The sequence below is a fragment of the Nycticebus coucang genome, chromosome 14 (assembly GCF_027406575.1).
Source record: "Nycticebus coucang isolate mNycCou1 chromosome 14, mNycCou1.pri, whole genome shotgun sequence".
In the NCBI taxonomy this organism is placed as follows: domain Eukaryota; kingdom Metazoa; phylum Chordata; class Mammalia; order Primates; family Lorisidae; genus Nycticebus; species Nycticebus coucang.
Genome location: NC_069793.1, coordinates 37,370,232 through 37,382,594, shown reverse-complemented (window position 1 = coordinate 37,382,594; position 12,363 = coordinate 37,370,232).

Genomic DNA, 12,363 nt, shown 5'->3' with positions numbered 1-12,363 from the left:
TAAGATCTCTGCCTATATATTGGTCCCTCTTTCTTGTTTTTCACGGCTGTGGATGAGCAAATTTGTAGCATCCACAGGCTAAATGAGACGTGGACCCTGGCTACAGTGCTGCGTACATTGCAAGGTGCATTTGGGTGATAAGAAGGTGCCCCTCCTGGTGATGCTTGCTCTTTGTTGTTGAAGATCCTTTTGCAGTCCTCTCAATCATATTCCTTTCCTTCTTTCTCTCCCTGAGAAATACTTTCCTGGACTTTATAATTATTCCCATGTATATGTTCATGTTCTTTGTATGTGTATATCCCTATATAATATAGGGATATACTCTTTGTGTATGTAAATAATATTCTGTACTATTTTGCAACTTGCTTCTTTCACTCAACCTGTGAGATTTATCCATGTTCATGAAATAGGTGGCTATTGTTAAATTGGTTTCATTACTATATAGAATTCCCTTTATAGAATATACCCAATATGTAGAATTCGCTAGAGAACAGAACCAATACAATGGATGGATGGATAGATAGACCTAGGGATTTATCATGATTACCATGTGATTATGAAAGACAAGTGTCACAACCTGCCAGCTACAAGTTGAAGGGCCAGGAAAGCTGGTGGTTTAATTCCTGTCCAAATCCAAAGTCCTGAAAACCAGGGGAGCCAATAGTATATGTTTCAGTCCAAGTGTAAATACTCAAGAACCAGGAACACCAAAGTCCCAGGCAGGAGAGGATGGATGTTCCAGCTCAAGCAGAAAGAGCAAATTCGCCCTTCATCAACTTTTTTTTTTATATATATATATTCAGGCTTCAACAGATTGGATGCTGACTGCTTGGATTGATGACGGCATCTTCTTAGCTCAATCTACAGATTCAACTCTCTTCTAGAAACATCCTTATAGACACACCCAGACATAATGTTTTTCCAGATGTCCCGGAATCCTTTGCCCAGTCAAGTTGACAGATAAAATTAACCATCACACCCACTATTTATTTATCTATCCTGTCAGTTAACATTAAGTTTATTTATATTTTTTCTGATAACAATGCAATAGAGAAGGTTCTTGTATATGTTTCTTTGTTCATATATGGAAGAGTTTCTCTAAAATGTGTATATTTTCTGTGTGTGTGTAGAATGTCTGGGTCATGGATTATATGAATTCACTGTTATTAAATGTTGCTCAGTTGTCCTCAGTAGTGGCTGTACTTATTTACGCTTCCCTCAGCAAAGAATAAAAATCCCCATTATTCTATGTCTTATCAACACCTGATATTGTAAGAATTAAATATTTGCAAATCTAATGCATATGAAATGAAATCTCGGTGTGATTTAAATTTCAGTTTCCCTGATTATATCTGCATCTTTTCATGTATTTATTGGACAATCCAATGTGCTCTTCTAAGCATTGTCTATTCATTTATTTCCTTTGCCTGTTTGTTTTCTGTTGGGTTGTTCATATGCTTTTATTGTTTTATTGTGGGGATCAGCAAACTTTTTCTGGTATGGACCAGATAGTAAATATTGTGGGCTTTGGGGGCAGATGGTCTCTGTCACAACCATTCACCTCTGCCATTGTAGTATGAAAACAAATGGATGTGGATGTGTTCCAAAGAGACATTTTTGATAAAAACAAGTGTTGGACGAGTTCTGGCCCATGGGCCATAGTTTGCCAAGCCTACTTTATAGGATGCTAATCTTTTCTTGAAATTCAGTTTTGTTTTTTTTTTTTGAAAACAATTTACAGGATTATAAAAATTCGGAGGAACACACCTCAAAGGAGACCATCTTTTCTTGCAAATTGAAATCAAGCACTGTCAAAATTCTGGGCTCCATAGTGAGCTCATGGTAAAAAGACAAGAAGAGCTCATTGCAAGCTTACAAGTGTGTTTTTTTGTTTGTTTGTTTTAAATAATGGCTCAGAGATAGTCCTGGACACTTAGAATTTACCTCACCCTTTATCCAAAAGGAACTACAAATATTTCAGGCCACATATAATCATGTAACCTGTGAGAAATAGCTATTGAGTTTAAATAAAACATAGGGGCCTGGGGCAGCGCCTGTGGCTCAGTGAGTAGGGCGCCAGCCCCATATACAGAGGGTGGTGGGTTCAAACCTGGCCCCGGCAGAACTGCAACAAAAAATAGCCAGGCACTGTGTCAGGTGCTTGTAGTCCCAACTACTCAGGAGGCTGAGGCAAGAGAATCGCCTAAGTCCAAGAGCTGGAGGTTGCTGTGAGCTATGACACTACAGCACTGTACCGAGGTGACAAAATGAGACTCTGTCTCAAAAAAAAACAAAACCCTTCGTATATATAATAAAAGTGGTAACGTATACTTTTCATATGAAATACAACTCAAAATTGTAAGGTCTATTATTTTTATGGATTCTCACAATGAACTGGTTTCAGTAGAGAGGCAAGTCGTTACCCAAATTATTATCCAAGTTATTACTTGGGAGGCTGAGGCAAGAGAATCGCTTAAGACCAGGAGTTAGAGGTTGCTGTGAGCTGTGACACCACTGCACTCTATTGAGGGCAACAAAGTGAGACTCTGTCTCTAAAAAAAAAAAACAAAAAAGGAGCCTGAAGTTGGAAGCTGAATATGTCTATTAAAGATATACATATTTCTATCTGTATCTATAGATCTATAATACATACATACGTATATATAATACATATATACATATTTCCTTTCTTAAATGTACATACATTTTAAGAAAGGAAATTTTAAGCACCAAATTAATTCTGTGTCTCAACATACCCAGAGGGTCCTGTTATGTACAGGATACAGGATCTAATTTTTAGTACTAATTTAAATTATTTCAAGCACCAAAAATTAATGTAAAATTGTTGACAAATTAAAAGCATCTTTTTAAGCTACCCATGTGGCTGAATTTGGGCTTCTGGGCCATCTTTACCTGGAGTTCAGGCCAGGGTTAAGGATGGCTGAGAACGGCACATGTTACCCATGAAGAACTGATTGGCCTTGGCGACCAGAGAGCTGATAATGAGGCTTCTGGTTGAAGGTCATTCTTAAAGCCAGCCCTTTTTCGTAACATCATCAAAAAAGTCTCTTAGTCTCCTGACCTAGTTGGATATCCTGGGGTCAGATATCCTTTTCAGCATTTCTGAAGACCCATAGTGACCCAAAATTTCAAAACATTTGGGTAAATATCAGAAATATTTTCCTTTTCATACTTAATCCTTTCTAAATTAGATTTTCTTTTCCTTTTTTCTTTCTTTCTTTTTTTTTTTGGAGTCACAGTTTCTCTCTGTCGCCCCACGTAGAGTACTATGGTGTCATAGCTCATAGCAACCTCAAGGGATCCTCTTGCCTCAGCCTCATGAGTAGGTGGGACTACAGGCACCTGCCATAACACCTGGCTAATTTTTCTATTTTTTGGTAGAGATGGTGTCTCACTCTTGCTCAGGCTGGTCTTGAACTTCTGAGCTCAAGCAATGCACCTGCCTTGGCCTCCCAGAGTGCTAAGATTACAGTCGTGAGCCCCTGCACCCAGCCAGATCTTGAAGTTTTTAGACTGGGGTTATTTGGTTGAACTGTACAACAACCCCTTTCAGTGCTCTCCCGAGATGTAGGCGTTCATCTTATGAGGAATTAGTTCTTTCTTATGTTATAGATTAAGGAGAGGTTAAGTCTGTTTGTCCTCTGCTTGAAGTGTCCTCAGCCAATCAGCTCTGCATGGGTGACATATGCTGTTCTCAGCCATCCTTAACCCTGGCCTGAACTCCAGGTAAAGAGGGCCCAGAAGCCCAAATCATAATACAGATTTGGAAGGCATCTTAAAACCCATACAGGGCAATGGACACCACACCCAGCCTTGTAAATGTCTTGAAAATAATTTATTTTCTTCCTTTCTTTCTTTCCTTCTTTCCTTCCTTTCTTCCTTCCCTCCCTTCCTCCCTAAGTTCCTCCATCCCTCCTTCCTTCCTTCATTCCTTTCTTTCTCTCTTTCTCTCTGTCTCCCTCCCTCTCTCGCTCTCTCTTTCTTTCCTTTTTGAGATAGCGTCTCACTCTGTTGGCCCAGGCGTGGTGTCTTGGGAGTCTTTGGTCACAGCAACCTCAAGTTCTTAAGCTCAAGCGATCTTGCCTCAGCTTCCTGAGTAGCTGGGACTACCAACACCTGCCACAACGCCCAGCTAATAAAAATTTTCAAAAGGAAAAATTATGAGGCAATGCTTTTAAAAACACAGGCAAACCACCAACCATCAAGATTCCTTTGGAAAAGGGCAAAGCAAAGAACGCTGCAGAGATTGGGTCAAGGGTGCTGCATGTTAGGATGAAGCCAAAATGCTATTTTTCAGGTCCAGTTGGCAAAATCTGGTACGATTTATTTAAAAACTCTCTCTTTCTCTTAGCCTCAAGTTCATGTTAAAACATATAAATTCAGTTTGTGGAACACAATAGAAAAGTTTTTAAAAACCTGACATGAAAAAGAAAATGGAAGATCTTGAGATGATATGGAAATGCTTTATCATAACGTTGCCACATTCTTCTTTTATTCTAAAATAATACAAACTGGTCACGTTTTTCTTTCTTTTTTTTTTTAAAGGACAAATTCTTTTTTTAATTTTTCTATTATTTTATTTTATTTTTTTGAGACAGAGTCTCACTATGTCACCCTCACTCACAATAGAGTGCAGTGGCGTCACAGCTCACAGCAACCTCATACCCTGGGGCTTAAGCGATTCTCTTGCCTCAGCCTCCCAAGTAGCTGGGACCACAGGCGCCTGCCACAACGCCTGACTATTTTCTTGTTGCAGTTGTCGTTGTTTACCTGGCCGGGTCGGTTGGGTTCAAGCCCACCAGCCCCAATATATGTAACTGGTGCCATAATCACTCTGCTATGGGCACCAAGCCAAACTGGTCAAGTTTTTCAACTTTTTTATTTTGGTTATGGTTTATTCCCCCAAAGAATTATTTACCATGCACTTACTCTTTAGAATCTACTCTGCTGAGAACTGAAGAGTTTCAGGACTGTCCACATGTTAAATCACCTGGGGAAGATTTTAAAAACAGAGATTCCAAGTTTCCACCTTCCCTGGTTCTGTTACAGTGGGTCTTGGCTGGGCCCTGAATGTTTAAGAAGTCCCCAATTCTTATGTAGCCTCATTCGCTCAAATTTATGGCTTTTTGCTAGAGGATTGTGCAAGTTTGTGTCTTCTGAGAAGCAGACACCAATTTGCAATTGTTCACACAAGAGATGGTCAGTGGAAGCGTCTGTGAGGGAAAATGGGGCAGGAGCTGGGAGAGGCTGAAGAGCTGTCAGAGATGTTGGTCTGGTCCCAGCAGAGGGAGAGAAGGAAGGAAAAGAGTCTTGGACTGAAGATCAAGGGAGGGGAGTCTTAGACTGCAATGAAGCTCTATGAAAGTTCAATAAGGCCAAAGCTTTCTTCTATCAGAGGAGTCCCATGTCTCTTAGAAACAGGCCTGCCTTAGCTCCTGGGCCATGCTCAGTCATTGGTTGGGACTAGCCCATAGCAAGGGAGGTCTCGGCACGAATGTGGTGCAGGATTTCACTTCAGTATTGTAAGTCAATTAGTTTCCCCACAGTCAGAGATCTGACAGGTGCTTTTCATGGCAGCCACAGGACCTGGGGTGTGACAAGGAGTCTCTCCCTTCAAGCAGTTTACAATTCAACTTACAGAATTTAGAAACTTGGGGTTAGAAAGTAACTTAATACTGGTTTAATCACGTATTCCCAGATATCTCTAGAGTGAGCATGTTCACACTTTCATGGGTAGAAGAGGCCATCTTGGGCAGTTCTGGCTGTTAGAAAGTTCTAGCTTAAGCTGTGCCAAACTCTTTCTCCTTAATGGTTTTAAAATCCTCAGAAATAGAAGGAATTTTGGAGATCATATCTTAATACCCCTCTCCCCCCTTGAATAGTGTGAAATCAGACCCACAAAGGAGAACTAAATTACCCAAGGCAACATACCTCATTATAGACAGAACTGGAGCTAATATATAGGTCAATTGCTCTTTTCACTCTACACTTTTTTTTTTCTGAGACAGAGTCTCACTATGTCACCTTCAGTAGAGTGCTGTGGCATTTGGCATTACAGCTCACAGCAAGCTCAAACTCTTGGGCTTAAGTGATTCACTTGCCTCATCCTCCCGAGTAGCTAGGACTGCAGGTGCTCGCCAAAACACCCAGCTTTTTTGTTGTTGCAGTTTGGCCAGGGCCGGGCTTGAACCTGCCACCCTCTGTATATGGGGCCAGCACTCTACCCACTCAGCCACAGGTGCCACCTGCAGTTGTCATTGTTGTTTAGCAGGCCCCGACTGGGTTCCAAGCCGCCAGCCTTGGTTTATGTGGCCGGCACCACTGAGCTACAGGTGCCGAGCCTATACTTTTTTTTTTTCTTTTTTCTTTTTAATTAAGTTATTTATTTGGGAATAAGGTCTCACCCTGTTACTTGGGCTAGACTGCAGTGGCATCATCATAGTTCACTGCAGCCTCCAACTACTGGGCTCAAGCAATTATCTGGGACAGCTGATGCAAGTGTTACCACGGCTAATTATTTCTATTTTTTAAATTTCAAATTAATATGAAGGTACAAATTTTTAGGTTACATTGTTTTCAATTCTAAAGTAAATTTCAAGTTGTGGTTGAGCACTTCACCCAAGGGGTGTGCTGAACACCCTCATGGGGACATTAGATGGGATCCTGCCCAAACCCCCTCCCTTTTCTTTTCTTTCTTTCTTTTTTTTTGGTAGAGACAGGGATCTTGCTCTTGCTCAGACTGGTCTCAAGTTCCTGAGAGCAAGTGATCCCTCTGCCTAGGTCTCCCAGAGTGCTAGGATTACAGAGGTGAGCCACTGCACCCCGCCTTTTATTTTTATATTTAATTTTCATAGAAAAATGAATACTTTTGACAAATTTATTATTACACAATGCAAGTTAATCTCAATATCTCAGATGGACTTTGGTTTATTTAAAAGAAGTTGTCATGTCCCCTCTGAAATTACTCTTCTTAAACATCCTGTTTGGGTAAAGATAATTAAGATGTAAAGCCAAAGATAATTTCCATTCAGCTGAAGTTGTCCATATTTATTAGAAGGACCCAAAACAACACTAAATACATTCCCTGTCTTCAACCTTTATACTGAATGGTAGCTAGCTGATAATGTAGTTTGGTATTTATATATGTTTGCTTTGATTTCTTTTTAAGGTGTATTTGGGAAGGGTTGTGTCTCCACATCTGATATACTTTAAAATTTATAAAATGGGGCGGCGCCTGTGGTTCAGTGAGTAGGACGCCTGCCCCATATGCCAAGGGTGGTGGGTTCAAACCCAGCCCCGGCCAAACTGCAACAACAAAAAAAATAGCCGGGCGTTGTGGCGGGCGCCTGTAGTCCCAGCTACTCGGGAGGCTGAGGCAAGAGAATCGCGTAAGCCCAAGAGTTAGAGGTTGCTGTGAGCCGTGTGACGCCACGGCACTCTACCCAGGGCAGTAAAGTGAGACTCTGTCTCTACAAAAATAAATAAATAAATAAATAAATAAAATTTATAAAATACATTTCAATGTTAATTTTAAAATCAAAAGAATAGACTGGGTATCTTTTTAAGGTTCAGCCTTCTATTTAGTTGGGAAGAACTGCTAGGAAAGTTTAAAATAGAAAAAATAAATAGCGCTTTGGCTCCATCTCGTGGTAAAATGTGAAAACGTATTGCAGCGTTTATTATCTGTGAGGAACTGCGTGGAAAAGGTGGTGGGGGCAAAGAGGGATGTGGGTGTGTGAGATTGACTCCTCCCCTACTCAATCAACTTTGAAATGAAAATATTCATATCATAAAATAATCACATATTTGGGGTTTTAAAATTTCAATTCTGCCAATATCTGTTTAATTTAGTTTCCACCTATTCTGCTCACAAAATTATATATTCATGACTACACCTGGCTTCTGGGACACCACATTTTCTAGGTTTTACTTCTCCCTCCGTGCTCAGTGCTAACTTCCTGCACCCTTGGACCCGCCGCTCCTGGGGGATGGACTGAGCATCCTGTCCAAGCCTAGGGGTGGGCAGGGACTGCCCCTGCAGGCTGGGGAAGGTTGGAGTTCTCTGTCCGGGCCCAGGGAGCCTGTGACTGGGTGGGGATCAGTCTGGCCAATTTCTAGGAAGCCGATTTTCTTCTCAAGCTTTGAACAGAGGAATATAAGCTGATTGAAGGCACGAGCTTCACTTTGTTCTCTACAGAATTCCCAACACGAAGGCCCAGAGTAGACATTCGACAAATATCTGTGGCCAGTATGAATGAATAAATAACAAAGTAATATTTTGGCCACCATCTGCCATTCATTTCTTACTGTGCTTAGAACAATGGGGAGGAGAGATGAGGGAGAATGAGTTAAAAACCACAACTCTAGATATTGGCAGGGATGGCTTCTTCAATTCACATCGGTCAGGTCTCTCTTCAAATGTCATCTTCCTAGAAACTTTTCCAGTACAACAGCACCATAGCACTTAAACTATTCTCTCAATAAATACTTACTGTCTACTTACATCGGGAGTGGTCTGTTGCCCAGGCTGGAGGGCAGTAGCGTCATCCTAGCTCACGGAGGCCTCAAACTCCTATGCTCAAGTGATCCTCCCGCTTGGGTCTCCCAGAGTGCTGGGATTACAGGTGTGAGCCACCACACCGGGTCGTATTGTCCTTATTGGTTTCTGGTCCTCCTATGCTGCTGGACTTCATGACTCTCATCACCACCCAAAATTACATTGTTTTTGTTCATCTATCTCTTTCACGACACGACCTCCTTATCAACAGGACTTGTCTTGTTTACTGTTGTGTCTTGAACACACTGCCCAGTACGTAGATGCTCAATAAATACACATTGAGTGAATGAGTACGTTCATTTTATGGTTTCTACCCATTAAGATGAAACTCAAAATTAAGCTCATTTTATTGAAATGTGTAAAACCATAGCTAACTTTCCTCCTTCCAACTTTTTCCATTGTCACTTCTTCAGTTAGTCCTTTCTGCCATTTCTAATAATATTTAAAATGCTATTTTTTTTTTTTTGTAGAGACAGAGTCTCACTGTACCGCCCTCGGGTAGAGTGCTGTGGCGTCACACGGCTCACAGCAACCTCTAACTCTTGGGCTTACGCGATTCTCTTGCCTCAGTCTCCCGAGCAGCTGGAACTACAGGCGCCCGCCACAACGCCCAGCTATTTTTTTGTTGCAGTTTGGCTGGGGCTGGGTTTGAACCCGCCACCCTCGGCATATGAGGCCGGTGCCCTACTCACTGAGCCACAGGCGCCGCCCCTTAAAATGCTATTTTTATTTAAAATTGTTTTTTGCTCTGCAATTCGCTTTTATTGCTGTCATTTTTGAGTCATTGATAACTTAACATTTTTAATTGCAACAACCTATTTATTTATAATTCCGTGATACAAAGTAACTCAATAGGCAGGAAGTGTTATTGTCAATGTGCTGATGTTGTTTAATGGAATAATACTTGTATAGTATGTACTAAGGAAAAAATGCCAACTGGAAAATACTCAATTGAATATTGACATAATTCACTGGCTAAATTAATATTGCTACTGTGGTGACACAGGGATTTAGTTCAAAAGAGAAAACATCTAAACAACAACAATATGCTCATCAACCCATGAATGGATCAACAAACCATGGTATGTGTATAATATATATGCCATGGAATACTATTAAGCTATTTAAAAAATGGAGACTTCACATCTTTTGCGTTTACCTGGATGGAGCTGAAACACTTCTCAGTAAAATATCACAAGAATCAAAAAATGAATATCTAATGCACTCAATACTGATATTAAACCAATATATAAACAATAAAACAAAAATATAGTGTAGTATGTGGGTATAATGGGGGAGGGCATGTGGCAGGATCTCACCTATTGTGAGGGTGTATAACATGCCCTCTGGGTGAAGGGCTCTTTTACAACCGGAACTTAATCCCGGAAGTGAGGCAGTCTAAAAATTTGTACCCTCATATTAATTTGAAATTTAAAAAAAGAAAAAAAAAAGAAATTTAAAAAAAGAAAAAAAACCCTAATTAAAAAGAAAAGAATGAACACATGAGAAATGGGATTTTGTTAGCAAATCTTCATAAGCATCGGCATGTATTTGCTGTATTAGTGATAACCTGGAAAGGCCTTCCATATTTTGTAACTATATCATTCGTCCTTTCCTGTAACTTATAGCAGTATATATTGATTTTTGTCTTTGGATTAAAAAAATTCATTGCTCAAATTGAAATAAACAATAACAACAACAAAAAAATCAACCAGAAACTTAAAAAGTAAAGTGAATGAGAGACAAAATCTAGCTAAAAGTGCAATATAGTATTGGAGAAAAAGTATGGGTATCAAAAAGATTAAATCTTGACTGCATGAATCACTAAGTATGTGATTCTGGAAAAACGATGTTGTCTCCCTGATTGTGTGAAAGTGGAATAACACCTGCCTTGTTAGTGGCTGTAAGGATTAGGTTCAGTGCCTAGTATATGCTTAGTGAAAGGCAGCTAGGCACATGCATCCATATTTCTGATATTATAGCTAACGCTTCTTTGTGCATAAATGATTTAGTTTATATGTCACATGATAAAAATCATTCACATCAAGCCAACTGCATTTTAATATCATTCTACTTTTAGAACAGAAATGGACTTTAGCAATCATCTAGGACTATGTTTTTAATGGCACACACTTCTATTAATTTAGGACTTATATTTTTGAACTGTGCTCAGAGGAACGCTTACGCCTGGAAGACTGGAAGTGGGGCAGCCTCAGAACCCCTGACTCCTTGAACCAGAGTTTTTGATCACAATGTATTAGGCTTTGGCTAAAGAGAAGACTTTATTCCAAGGAATGAAGAAACACAATCAGATTGGAAACCACCAACATCCCTCATTATACAATAAGGAAATTAAGATTTAAGGATCAAATAGTAAGTGGCAGAATTGAAAGTTAAGTACAAAATTTTTTCCACCATGTGTTTTCTGATATTTTTAAAAATTACTTTTTTTTTTTGAGACAGTCTTGCTCTGTCACCCTGGGTAGAGTGCAGTGGTGTTATCATGGTTCACAGCAACCTCAAACTCCTGGGCTCATTCAAGTCTCATTGTTAGGTTGTAACTGGGTTATAGCTTTCATGTGAGAGCCCCAAATTAGTTTCATAGTAGGGCTGAGTACGTTGGGTACTTTTTCTTCCATTCTTGAGATACTTTACCTAGAAGAATATGTTCCAGCTCCATCCATGTAAACATGAAAGAGGTAAAGTCTCCATCTTTCTTTAAGGCTGCATAATATTCCATGGTGTACATATACCACAATTTATTAATCCATTCGTGGATCGATGGGCACTTGGGCTTTTTCCATGACTTAGGGAGGGGAGGGAGGGGGTGGTGGGTAGAGGGAGGGGGATCGGTGGGATCATACCTGTGGTGCATCTTACAGGGGTATTTGCGAAACTTGGTAAATGTAGAATGTAAATGTTTTGGCACAGTAACTGAGATAATGCCATGAAGGCTATGTTAACCATTGTGATGAAAATGTGTCAAATGGTCTATGAAGCGAATGTATGATGCCCCATGATCATATCAATGTATACAGTTCTGATTTAATAAAAAAAAAAAAAAAGTCTCATTGTCCTGCCTCAGCCTCTCAAGTAGCTGGGACTACAGGCAGGTGCCACAAGACCTAACTAATTTTTCTACTTTTAGTAGAAACAGGGTCTCACTCTTGCTCAGGCTCATCTTGAACTCCTGAGTTTAAACAATCTTCCTGCTTCAGCCTTCCAGGGTGCTAGGCTTACAACTGTGAGCCACTGTGACTGGCCTTTAAATTATACAATATTTTAAAAATCATGTCTTGGTTAGCAGTGCACAATACTTCATTAATTTGTTGTGATACCTAAGAAAATCTTTAAACAAAATTTAGCTACTATTAATATCTGTTGAAATATATATATATAAAATATTAAAGCAACCCTCATTGTTGTTCTCTCTACACAGTACTTGGCATTTTAATGGAGGTGATAAAAGTTTGATGAAAATGTTAACTTCAGCCTTTCTAGAACACTTAACATCAAGATTGACTGACATTCTGTGCCTACCGTATGCATGCCTCATTGTCATTGTTTTTATATAGTTGCAATGTAAATTCATGATCTACCTGTGGAGTTATAGAAAATAAATAAGCCAATTCTTTTTTTTTTTTGAGACAGAGGCTCATTATGTCGCCGTTGGCAGAATGCCATGAAGTCACAGCTCACAGCAACCTCAACCTCTTGGGCAGAAGTGATTCTCTTGTCTCAGCCTCCCAAGTAGCTGGGACTACAGGCGCCCGCCAAAATACCCA